Source organism: Phyllobates terribilis, unplaced genomic scaffold (assembly GCF_046119375.1).
Source record: "Phyllobates terribilis strain yellow unplaced genomic scaffold, ASM4611937v1 Scaffold_4__5_contigs__length_816908805, whole genome shotgun sequence".
Lineage (NCBI taxonomy): Eukaryota > Metazoa > Chordata > Amphibia > Anura > Dendrobatidae > Phyllobates > Phyllobates terribilis.
Genome location: NW_027362764.1, coordinates 324579881 through 324592478, shown reverse-complemented (window position 1 = coordinate 324592478; position 12598 = coordinate 324579881).

Sequence of the window (12598 nt, the reverse complement as noted above, 5' to 3'; positions counted from 1 at the left end):
GACTCATTGGGGTTATCGCTCTAGAACTGAAATCAGAATGCTCACTGACATTTACCCTATCTGAAAGTCTGATAAACGTCAGAAAAATGACTAAGTACAAAAAAAAAAAAATTTTAAACTTTTTTCAATTTTACCCCCGTGGGATATATATTCTACCCACACACATTTGGAACTCTCCTGGGGTACCCTCACACATATTATTCCCTCATTTAGTGGATATTTTCACAAAAAAGTGAAATTTTCAAAAATCCAAAATATTGGCTGAAAACGACTAAATATCAATGACTCATTGGGCGAATCGCTCTGGAACTGAAATCGGAACGCTCACTGACATTTGCCCTATCTGAAAGTCTGATAAATGCCGGAAAATGACTAAGTCCAAAAAAAAAATTTTTTCAACTTTTTTCAATGTTACCCCCGTGGGATATATATTCTACCCACACACATTTGGAACTCTCATGGGGTACCCTCACACATATTATCACCTCATTTAGTGGATATTTTCACAAAAAAGTGAAATTTTCAAAAATCCAAAATATTGGCTGAAAACGACTAAATATCAAGGACTCATTGGGCGAATTGCTCTGGAACTGAAATCGGAACGCTCACTGACATTTGCCCTATCTGAAAGTGTGATAAACGCCGGAAAAATGACAGTCCAAAAAAAAAATTTTTCAACTTTTTTCAATTTTACCTCCGTGGGATATATATTCTACACACACACACATTTGGAACTCTCCTAGGGTACCCTCACACATATTATTCCCTCATTTAGTGGATATTTTCACAAAAAAGTGAAATTTTCAAAAATCCAGAAAATTGGCTGAAAAAGACTAAATATCAAGGACTCTTTGGGCGAATCGCTCTGGAACTGAAATCGGAACGCTCACTGACATTTGCCCTATCTGAAAGTCTGATAAATGCGGAAAAATGACTAAGTCCAAAAAAAAAATTTTTTTTCAACTTTTTTCAATTTTACCCCCGTGAGATATATATTCTACCCACACACATCTGGAACTCTCCTGGGGTACCCTCACACATATTATTCCATCATTTAGTGGATATTTTCACAAAAAAGTGAAATTTTCAAAAATCCAAAATATTGGCTGAAAACTACTAAATATCAAGGACTCATTGGGGTTATCGCTCTGGAACTGAAATCGGAATGCTCACTGACATTTACCCTATCTGAAAGTCTGATAAACGTCGTAAAAATGACTAAGTACAAAAATAAACTTTTTTCAATTTTACCCTCGTGGGATATATATTCTACCCACACACATTTGGAACTCTCCTGGGGTACCCCCACACATATTATTCCCTCATTTAGTGGATATTTTCACAAAAAAGTGAAATTTTCAAAAATCCAAAATATTGGCTGAAAACGACTAAATATCAAGGACTCATTGGGCGTATCGCTCTGGAACTGAAATCGGAATGCTCACTGACATTTACACTATCTGAAATCTGATAAACGCCGGAAAAATGACTAAGTCCAAAAAAAAAATTTTTTTCAACTTTTTTCAATTTTTCCCCGGTGAGATATATATTCTACCCACACACATCTGGAACTCTCCTGGGGTACCCTCACACATATTATTCCCTCATTTAGTGGATATTTTCACAAAAAAGTGAAATTTTCAAAAATCCAAACTATTGGCTGAAAACGACTAAATATCAAGGACTCATTGGGCGAATCGCTCTGGAACTGAAATCGGAACGCTCACTGACATTTGCCCTATCTGAAAGTCTGATAAACGCCGGAAAAATGACTAAGTCCAAAAAAAAATTTTTTTCAACTTTTTTCAATTTTACCCCCGTGGGATATATATTCTATCCACACTCATTTGGAACTTTCCTGGGGTACCCTCACACATATTATTCCCTCATTTAGTGGATATTTTCACAAAAAAGTGAAATTTTCAAAAATCCTGAAAATTGGCTTAAAACGACTAAATATCAATGACTCATTGGGCTTATCGCTCTGGAACTGAAATCAGAATGCTCACTGGCATTACCCCTATCTGAAAGTCTGATTAACGTCGGAAAAATGACTAAGTACAAAAAAAAAATGTTTCAACTTTTTTCAATTTTACCCCCGTGGGATATATATTCTACCCACACACATTTGGAAGTCTCCTGGGGTACCCTCACACATATTATTCCCTCATTTAGTGGATATTTTCACAAAAAAGTGAAATTTTCAAAAATTCAAAATATTGGCTGAAAACGACTAAATATCAAGGACTCATTGGGAGAATCGCTCTGGAACTGAAATCTGAACGCTCACTGACATTTCCCCTATCTGAAAGTGTGATAAACGCCGGAAAAATAACTAAGTCCAAAAAAAAAATTTTTTCAACTTTTTTCAATTTTACCCCCGTGGGATATATATTCTACCCACACACATTTGGAACTATCCTGGGGTAACCTCACACATATTATTCCCTCATTTAGTGGATATTTTCACAAAAAAAGTGAAATTTTCAAAAATCCATAAAATTGGCTGAAAATGACTAAATATCAAGGACTCATTGGGCGAATCGTTCTGGAACTGAAATCAGAATGCTCACTGACATTTACCCTATCTGAAAGTCTGATAAACGTCGGAAAAATGACTAAGTACAAAAAAAAACTTTTTTCAATTTTACCCTCGTGGGATATATATTCTACCCACACACATTTGGAACTCTCCTGGGGTACCCCCACTCATATTATTCCCTCATTTAGTGGATATTTTCACAAAAAAGTGAAATTTTCAAAAATCCAAAATATTGTCTGAAAACGACTAAATATCAAGGACTTATTGGGCGAATCGCTCTGGAACTGAAATCGGAACGCTCACTGACATTTCCCCTATCTGAAAGTCTGATAAACGCCGGAAAAATGACTAAGTCCAAAGAAAAAATTTTTTCAACTTTTTTCAATTTTACCCCCGTGGGATATATATTCTACACACAAACATTTGGAACTCTCCTGGGGTACCCTCACACATATTATTCCCTCATTTAGTGGATGTTTCCACAAAAAAGTAAAATTTTCAAAAATCCAGAAAATTGGCTTAAAACGACTAAATATCAAGGACTCATTGGGCGTATCGCTCTGGAACTGAAATCGGAAAGCTCACTGACATTTCCCCTATCTGAAGGTCTGATAAACGTGGAAAAATGACTAAGTCCAAAAAAAAAAAATTTTTCAACTTTTTTCCATTTTACCCCCGTGGGATATATATTCTTCCAAAACACATTTGGTAGAGGGTACTCCTGGGGTACCCTCACACATATTATTCCCTCATTTAGTGGATGTTTCCACAAAATAGTAAAATTTTCAAAAATCCAGAAAATTGGCTTAAAATGACTAAATATCAAACACTCATTGGGCGTATCGCTCTGGAACTGAAATCGGAACGCTCATTGACATTTCCCCTATCTGAAAGTCTGATAAACGCCGGAAAAATGACTAAGTCCAAAAAAAAAATTTTTTCAACTTTTTTTCAATTTTACCCCCGTGGGATATATATTCTACCCACACACATTTGGAACTATCCTGGGGTAACCTCACACATATTATTCCCTCATTTAGTGGATATTTTCACAAAAAAAGTGAAATTTTCAAAAATCCATAAAATTGGCTGAAAATGACTAAATATCAAGGACTCATTGGGCGAATCGCTCTGGAACTGAAATCAGAATGCTCACTGACATTTACCCTATCTGAAAGTGTGATAAACGCCGGAAAAATGACTAAGTGCAAAAAAAAATTTTTTTCAACTTTTTTCAATTTTACCCCCGTGGGATATATATTCTACCCACACACATTTGGAACTCTCCTGGGGTACCCTCACACATAAATTTTTTTTCAACTTTTTTCAATTTTGCCCCCGTGGGATATATATTCTACCCACACACATTTGGAACTCTCCAGGGGTACCCTCACACATATTATTCCCTCATTTAGTGGAACTGAAATCGGAATGCTCACTGACATTTGCCCTATCTGAAAGTGTGATAAACGCCGGAAAAATTTTTTCAACTATTTTCAATTTTACCCCCGTGGGATATATATTCTACCCACACACATTTGGAACTCTCCTGGGGTACCTGTTAGAACCTTGCTCTTAGGTTTTTTCCTTTGCTGGTCACATGACCTTGTTGGCCTATTTAATCCTGCTCTGCCCTTCTGGCTTTGCTGGACTTCATTGTATAACTACTTTCTAGCTAGCCTGTGCTCTGTATCTATCTCTGTTAGTTTGCTTGGTCTACGGACCTCAGTGTTCTATATATTTTGTTTGTTTGTCTGTCTGCTACTATTTCTGTTAGGAGGTGTCCCATTTTCCTCCCAGTCCTTAGTACTTGTACGGATTCCTTCCCCACATCTATAGGTCTCCGTACAGACTAGCTTAGGACTTTAGCAGGTCTGATCGCAGGATCAGGTCCCCTGTTACATCATAGGGATAAAGCTGCGTTCTATCGTAGGGACAGATCTCTTCTCTTTCCTTAGCTCTGGTAGCAGAACATAACAGTAAGTCCAGCCTGCAAATTCTCTAAGGAAAGATTTTTTCTGTTCCATCATGGTGTCGGTTCAGGATTTGGCTCATCGCCTGCAGGGACTCTCTCTGGAGGTGACCGAGCTCCGTCAGCACGTAAGTAACTGTCCTGGAGCACATTTCTTGGAGCCTAAGGTATGTTTGCCGGATTTATTTTTTGGTGAACACCGAGAATTTTTTTCATTTAAAAATGCTTGCTTATTGTATTTTCGTTTGAGACCCAAGTCCTCTGGGGATGAATCCCAGCACATAGGGTTCATAATGTCACTTTTGCGCAAAGAGCCTCAGGAGTGGGCCTTTTCTTTGCAACCTAGTGATACATGCTTCAGATCAGTGGATAGTTTTTTTTCTGCTTTGGGGCTATTATATGATGATCCTGACCGTGACGCATCAGCTGAGACTGAGTTAAGACGTTTGAGACAGGGATCAGGTAATGTGGAAAAATATTGTACTCATTTCCGTCGTTGGTCTACTCAAACAGGGTAGAACGATTCTGCTCTGAAAAGTCTATTTCTTGCTGGGCTCAATGAAAGGATTAAAGACCTGCTAATTGCTTATCCTACACCTGAAGATTTGCAACAGGCTATGCAATTAGCTATACGGGTGGATAGGAGACTGCGTGCAAGGGTTAATGAGAGCAAATCCTCTGCTATGTCAGTTTCTGGTTATGAGAATGTGTGTACTAACAGTGGTGAACCGATGGAGATTGGATCGGTGGCACCTTGCTCTTAAGAAAAAGATCGCAGATTTTTTGAAGGCTTGTGTTTCTATTGTGGAAAATCTGGTCATTTGATTAAAGGCTGTGAGCTTCGTATCAAGAAAGAAAAAAAAAATGGTCAGTCATGCCCGTATTGCCTGTTTAAATTCCAAGGGTGTATTTTTAGCTGCTTCCACGATTGCTCAGGAAAAATTAATGGAATTTCGGGTGTTTGTTGATTGTGGGTCTACTCTGAATGTTATTGATGGGGGATTCTTGGAAAGACTCAATTTAAAACCCGAACCTTTATCATCCCCCATTGCTGTGGTTTCTGTGGATGGTTCCCCTTTGAAGAATATTACTCTCAAGGTCTGTGAATTTCCTCTCACTATTAATGGTGTTCAAAATGAGAAATTGGATTTGGTAGTTTTGAATAACTTGCCTTCTCCAGTAATATTGGGATTGCCCTGGTTAAAATTTCACAATCCTGTACTGGATTTGTCTACCAGTGAAATTAAATGCTGGAGCCATAAATGTTATGACAAGTGTTGTAACGGGCGTATTGCAGCTTTGGATAGGGGAGAATTGCCTGTTCCTATTCAGGATTTTTGGAGAGTTTTTTCTGAGAAGGAATCGCAGGTTTTGCCTCCCCATAGAGACTATGATTGTTCTATTGAATTTGTCCCTGGAGCGACTCTTCCTAAAAGTCGTTTATTTAACCTTACTATTCCTGAGAGGAAGGCTTTGGAGGAATACATACAGACAAGTTTGGCCGCCGGTCACATTAGGCCTTCTAAGTCTCCTGTGGCGGTTGGATTTTTTTTTGTAAAAAAAAAGGACGGCGGTTTACGTCCTTGTCTGGATTTTCGTGAGATTAACAAAATTACTGTTCGCAATCCTTACCCACTGCCATTGATTCCTGATCTGTTTAACCAGTTAATGGGGGCCAAGTGGTTCTCTAAAATTGACCTTAAGGGGGCATACAATCTGTTGCGCATGAAGGAGGGTGACGAATGGAAGACTGCTTTTAACACTCCTGTGGGTCATTTTGAGAATCTGGTTATGCCTTTTGGTCTTACTAATGCTCAAGCATTTTTTCAGAATCTTATTAATGACATCCTTAGACCTTTGATCGGCAAAAATGTGGTTGTGTATTTGGATGACATTTTGATTTATTCGCTGGATCTGGAGTCTCATTGGCGGAGCGTACGTGAGGTATTACAGTTGTTAATGGACAATTCGCTTTTTGCTAAGCTGGAGAAATGTGAGTTCGCTGTACAGAGAATTAGTTTTTTGGGTTACATTATCTCCAGCGAAGGTTTTGAGATGGACCCGGTTAAAGTTCAAGCTGTACAGGTATGGCCTAGGCCTATTGGTTTGAAATCGATACAGAGGTTTTTAGGTTTCGCCAATTATTACAGAAAATTCATAAAAAAATTTTCTAGTATTGTCAAACCTCTGACCGATCTCACCAGGAAAGGTGCTGATGCGGTTCAGTGGTCTTCTGAGGCCATTGAAGCTTTTGTGTATCTCAAGGAGAGGTTCACCTCTGGTCCCATCCTTATGCAGCCTGATGTGACTAAGCCATTTTTGGTTGAGGTTGATGCTTCCTCTGTGGGGGTTGGCGCAGTATTGTCTCAGGATAACGGGGATGGATTACATCCCTGTGCCTTTTTTTCTAAAAAATTTTCGGAGACTGAACTGAATTACGATATTGGTAATCGGGAATTATTGGCTATTAAACTCGCATTTGAACACTGGCGCCACTTCTTGGAAGGTGCGGAATTTCCCGTTCAGGTTCTTACGGATCATAAAAATCTGATTTATCTTGATGCTGCCAAGCGCCTGAATGCCCGTCAGGCTAGGTGGGCACTGTTTTTCTCGCGGTTTAATTTCTCGGTTACTTACATCCCTGGTACTAAGAATGTTAAGGCGGATGCCTTGTCTCGCAGTTTTTCTCCCATAGTCGGTGCTGAGAAAGAGGAGAACATTTTACAAGAAGGTGTTGTGATAGCTGCTTTGGACTCCGTTTTGGAAGATGAGATTCTTAAAGCACAGGAGAATGCCCCATCTAACACTCCTCATGGGAGGTTGTTTGTGCCTGGAACCTTTAGGAGAGATTTGTTTGTTGAGTGTCACGAATCTCGGTTGGCAGGTCATCCCGGAATTTCTGAGACCAAGAGACTGGTGGGTCGCAGTTTTTGGTGGCCTGGATGGCAGAAGGAAGTCATTAAGTGGGTGCGTCAATGTACTATATGTGCTAGATCTAAGTCCTCACATACTCCTGCTGCGGGGTTGCTTTGTCCTTTGGAGGTTCCCAGTGCTCCTTGGACACATTTGGCTATGAACTTTATAACTGACCTTCCCCCCTCTGAGGGTTTTACTGTCATCTGGGTGGTCGTGGACCGTTTTAGCAAGATGTGTCACTTGGTTCCCTTCGTCAAACTGCCCTGCGCTAAAACTCTCGCTAAGGCCTTTGTCAAGGAAATTGTCAGACTTCATGGCGTTCCTACTGACATTGTTTCTGATAGGGGTCCTCAGTTCGTGGCTCGTTTTTGGCGTGCCTTTTGTGACAGGTTGGGAGTTCATTTGTCGTTCTCGTCCGGATATCATCCTGAATCTAATGGCCAGACAGAAAGGAAAAACCAGGATGTTGAGCAGTTCTTGCGTTGTTTTGTGGCAGACAATCAAGAGGGGTGGTCTGAGTTTCTGCCACTTGCTGAATTTGCTCTGAACAATCATACATCTTCTGCTGGTTGTTCGCCTTTTTTTTGTTGTTCTGGGAGACATCCGTCGTTTGGGTCGTTCTCCAAGTTGGGATCTGCCGTGCCTGAGGAGGAGAATTTTTCCGGTGATTTGGAGAGAGTTTGGACGGATGTGCGTGGTAATCTTCAGGAGGCCAACAGAAAATCTAAAGACTACTTTGATAGGAAACGACAGGAGGTTTTGTTCGCTGTTGGTGACATGGTTTGGTTGTCCTCTAGGAATCTGCGGTTGAGGATTCCTTCTAAGAAATTGGGTCCCAAGTTTGTAGGGCCCTTTAAGGTGCTTCAGGTTGTCAACCAATCTGCTGTTAGGTTGGAGGTTCCTACCTCCTGGAGAATTAATCCAGTATTTCATGTCTCTCTGTTAAAAAAAGCTGTTGTGTCGGATGGTGACGCCTCTGCCTCTGTTCCTCCGGTGGTGGAGGACGGGGAATATGAAATTTCTCGCATCCTTAACTCTAGATGGTATAGAGGTAGTTTGCAGTATCTTGTGGCCTGGAAAGGTTTCGGACCCGAGGATAACTCTTGGGTGAGGTCAGATGATGTTTCCGTGTCCAGACTTATCAGAGCGTTTCACAGGAGATTTCCTGATAAGCCTGGTCCTAGGAGATCCGGAGGATCCTCTTAGAAGGGGGGGTACTGTTAGAACCTTGCTCTTAGGTTTTTTCCTTTGCTGGTCACATGACCTTGTTGGCCTATTTAATCCTGCTCCGCCCTTCTGGCTTTGCTGGACTTCATTGTATAACTACTTTCTAGCTAGCCTGTGCTCTGTATCTAACTCTGTTAGTTTGCTTGGTCTACGGACCTCAGTGTTCTATATATTTTGTTTGTTTGTCTGTCTGCTACTATTTCTGTTAGGAGGTGTCCCATTTTCCTCCCAGTCCTTAGTACTTGTAGGGATTCCTTCCCCACATCTATAGGTCTCCGTACAGACTAGCTTAGGACTTTAGCAGGTCTGATCGCAGGATCAGGTCCCCTGTTACATCGTAGGGATAAAGCTGAGTTCTATCGTAGGGACAGATCTCCTCTCTTTCCTTAGCTCTGGTAGCAGAACATAACAGTACCTTCACACATATTATTACCTCATTTAGTGGATATTTTCACAAAAAAAAGTGAAATTTTCAAAAATCCATAAAATTGGCTGAAAACGACTAAATATCAAGGACTCATTGGGCGAATCGCTCTGCAACTGAAATCAGAATGCTCACTGACATTTACCCTATCTGAAAGTCTGATAAACGTCGGAAAAATGACTAAGTACAAAAAAAAATTTTTTTCAACTTTTTTCAATTTTACCCCCGTGGGATATATATTCTACCCACACACATTTGGAACTCTCCTGGGGTACCCTCACACATATTATTCCCTCATTTAGTGGATATTTTCACAAAAAAGTGAAATTTTCAAAAATCCAAAATATTGGCTGAAAACGACTAAATATCAAGGACTCATTGTGCGAATCGCTCTGGAACTGAAATCGGAACGCTCACTGACATTTGCCCTATCTGAAAGTCTGATAAACGTCGGAAAAATGACTAAGTACAAAAAAAAAATTTTTTCAACTTTTTTCAATTTTACCCCCGTGGGATATATATTCTACCCACACACATTTGGAACTCTCCTGGGGTACCCTCACACATATTATTCCCTCATTTAGTGAATATTTTCACAAAAAAAGTGAAATTTTCAAAAATCCATAAAATTGGCTGAAAACGACTAAATATCAAGGACTCATTGGGCGAATCGCTCTGGAACTGAAATCGGAACGCTCACTGACATTTGCCCTATCTGAAAGTCTGATAAAAGTCGGAAAAATGACTAAGTACAAAAAAAAAAATGCTTTCAACTTTTTTCAATTTTACCCCCGTGGGATATATATTCTACCCACACACATTTGGAACTCTCCTGGGGTACCCTCACATATATTATTCCCTCATTTAGTGAATATTTTCACAAAAAAAGTGAAATTTTCAAAAATCCATAAAATTGGCTGAAAACGACTAAATATTAAGGACTCATTGGGCGAATCGCTCTGGAACTGAAATCAGAATACTCACTGGCATTTCCCCTATCTGAAAGTCTGATAAACGTCAGAAAAATGACTAAGTACAAAAAAATTTTTTTTTATCTTTTTTCAATTTTAACCCCGTGGGATATATATTCTACCCACACACATTTGGAACTCTCCTGGGGTACCCTCACACATATTATTCCCTCATTTAGTGGATATTTTCACAAAAAAAGTGAAATTTTCAAAAATCCATAAAATTGGCTGAAAACGACTAAATATCAAGGACTCATTGGGCGAATCGCTCTGGAACTGAAATCGGTACGCTCACTGACATTTGCCCTATCTGAAAGTGTGATAAACGGCGGAAAAATTTTTTCAACTTTTTTCAATTTTACCCCCGTGGGATATATATTCTACCACATACATTTGGAACTCTCCTGGGGTACCCTCACACATATTATTCCCTCATTTAGTGGATATTTTCACAAAAAAAGTGAAATTTTCAAAAATCCATAAAATTGGCTGAAAACGACTAAATATCAAGGAACCATTGGGCGAATCGCTCTGGAACTGAAATCAGAATGCTCACTGACATTTACCCTATCTGAAAGTCTGATAAACGTCGGAAAAATGACTAAGTACAAAAAAAAAAATGTTTCAACTTTTTTCAATTTTACCCCCGTGGGATATATATTCTACCCACACACATTTGGAACTCTCCTGGGGTACCCTCACACATATTATTCCCTCATTTAGTGAATATTTTCACAAAAAAAGTAAAATTTTCAAAAATCCAGAAAACTGGCTGAAAACGACTAAATATCAAGGACTCATTGGGCGAATCGCTCTGGAACTGAAATCGGAACGCTCACTGACATTTGCCCTATCTGAAAGTCTGATAAACGCCAGAAAAATGACTACGTCCAAAAAAAAAATGTTTAAACTTTTTTCAATTTTACCCCCGTGGGATATATATTCTACCCACACACATTTGGAACTCTCCTGGGGTACCCTCACACATATTATTCCCTCATTTAGTGGATATTTTCACAAAAAAAGTGAAATTTTCAAAAATCCATAAAATTGGCTGAAAACGACTAAATATCAAGGACTCATTGGGCGAATCGCTCTGGAACTGAAATCAGAATGCTCACTGGCATTTCCCCTATCTGAAAGTCTGATAAACGTCGGAAAAATGACTAAGTACAAAAAAAAATTTTTTCAACTTTTTTCAATTTTACCCCCGTGGGATATATATTCTACCCACACACATTTGGAACTCTCCTGGGATACCCTCACACATATTATTCCCTCATTTAGTGGATATTTTCACAAAAAAAGTGAAATTTTCAAAAATCCAAAATATTGGCTGAAAACGACTAAATATCAAGGACTCATTGGGCGAATCGCTCTGGAACTGAAATCGGAACGCTCACTGACATTTGCCCTATCTGAAAGTCTGATAAACGCCAGAAAAATGACTACGTCCAAAAAAAAAATGTTTCAACTTTTTTCAATTTTACCCCCGTGGGATATATATTCTACCCACACACATTTGGAACTCTCCTGGGGTACCCTCACACATATTATTCCCTCATTTAGTGGATATTTTCACAAAAAAAGTGAAATTTTCAAAAATCCATAAAATTAGCTGAAAACGACTAAATATTAAGGACTCATTGGGCGAATCGCTCTGGAACTGAAATCAGAATGCTCACTGACATTTACCCTATCTGAAAGTCTGATAAACGTCGGAAAAATGACTGAGTACAAAAAACAAATTTTTTCAACTTTTTTCAATTTTACCCCCGTGGTATATATATTCTACCCACACACATTTGGAACTCTCCTGGGGTACCCTCACACATATTATTCCCTCATCTAGTGGATATTTTCACAAAAAAGTGACATTTTCAAAAATCCAAAATATTGGCTGAAAACGACTAAATATCAAGGACTCATTGGGCGAATCGCTCTGGAACTGAAATCGGAACGCTCACTGACATTTGCCCTATCTGAAAGTGTGATAAACGCCGGAAAATTTTTTTCAACTTCTTTCAATTTTACCCCCGTGGGATATATATTCTACCCACACACATTTGGAAATCTCCTGGGGTACCCTCACACATATTATTCCCTCATTTAGTGGATATTTTCACAAAAAAGTGAAATTTTCAAAAATCCAGAAAAGTGGCTGAAAACTACTAAATATCAAGGACTCATTAGGCGAATCGCTCTTGAACTGAAATCGGAACGCTCACTGACATTTGCCCTCTCTGAAAGTCTGATAAACGCCAGAAAAATGACTACGTCCAAAAAAAAAATGTTTCAACTTTTTTCAATTTTACCCCCGTGGGATATATATTCTACCCACACACATTTGGAACTCTCCTGGGGTACCCTCACACATATTATTCCCTCATTTAGTGGATATTTTCACAAAAAAAGTGAAATTTTCAAAAATCCATAAAATTAGCTGAAAACGACTAAATATCAAGGACTCATTGGGCGAATCGCTCTGGAACTGAAATCAGAATGCTCACTGGCATTTCCCCTATCTGAAAGTCTGATAAACGTCG